We start from the raw sequence: 734 nt of genomic DNA, 5'->3' as shown, positions 1-734 counted from the left end.
ATCACTGCCTGTCCATCACTGCCTGTCCATCACTGCCTGTTTATCACTGCCTGTCCATCACTGCCTGTCCACCACTGCCTGTCCATCACTGCCTGTCCATCACTGCCTGTCCATCACTGCCTGTAGTGTCCATCACTGCCTGTCCATCACTGCCTGTCCATCACTGCCTGTCCATCACTGCCTGTCCATCACTGCCTGTCCATCACTGCCTGTAGTGTCCATCACTGTAGTGTCCATCACTGCCTGTCCACCACTGCCTGTCCATCCCTGTCTGTCCACTGCTCCCTGTCAAAATGTTATTACATGTATAAATTGACCAGTCGTGTTAATCTGAATTCACGGGAATTAGGGCATACGTGTCCATGCTGAAAAAATGCTCCTGAAAGCATCATTTGCAAACAGAGTCTAGGGGTAGAAATTAACTTTTGTCAGAACACGGGAGTCGAACGGACTCCCTACCCTCAAAAAGAGGGAGTCCGCAGCAAAATGATGGAGTCCGCAGTCTGAAGTTCAAAATTAAAGATATTAACAATAATGCATGTGCTTATTTTGAAGATTCATGCAGTTGCACGTCAGCCAAATTTTCTTTGCACATTTGCTGAAAAAATATGGTAATTCCGCGAGGCCGTGCTCTGGAACGAACTAGTTAGTATTATAGTATGGCAGAATTTCAGCGAGTGACACGGACTCATGCATATATGTCAACTCAGGGAGTCCGACAGTAATTAATCAGG

At 46.7% G+C, this 734-nt stretch overlaps 1 protein-coding gene across 1 annotated transcript in view; it reads left to right on the top strand.

Moving 5' to 3' along the window:
* Positions 1–734, top strand: part of LOC106820534 (ATP-dependent RNA helicase DHX8-like) — a 23293-nt gene that overhangs the window by 3008 nt on the left and 19551 nt on the right. The gene's annotated exons all lie outside the window — the stretch shown is intronic.

The sequence above is a fragment of the Priapulus caudatus genome, unplaced genomic scaffold (assembly GCF_000485595.1).
Source record: "Priapulus caudatus unplaced genomic scaffold, Priapulus_caudatus-5.0.1 Scaffold42, whole genome shotgun sequence".
Classification (NCBI taxonomy): domain Eukaryota; kingdom Metazoa; phylum Priapulida; class Priapulimorpha; order Priapulimorphida; family Priapulidae; genus Priapulus; species Priapulus caudatus.
This window is presented reverse-complemented; position numbering and strand designations above follow the sequence as displayed.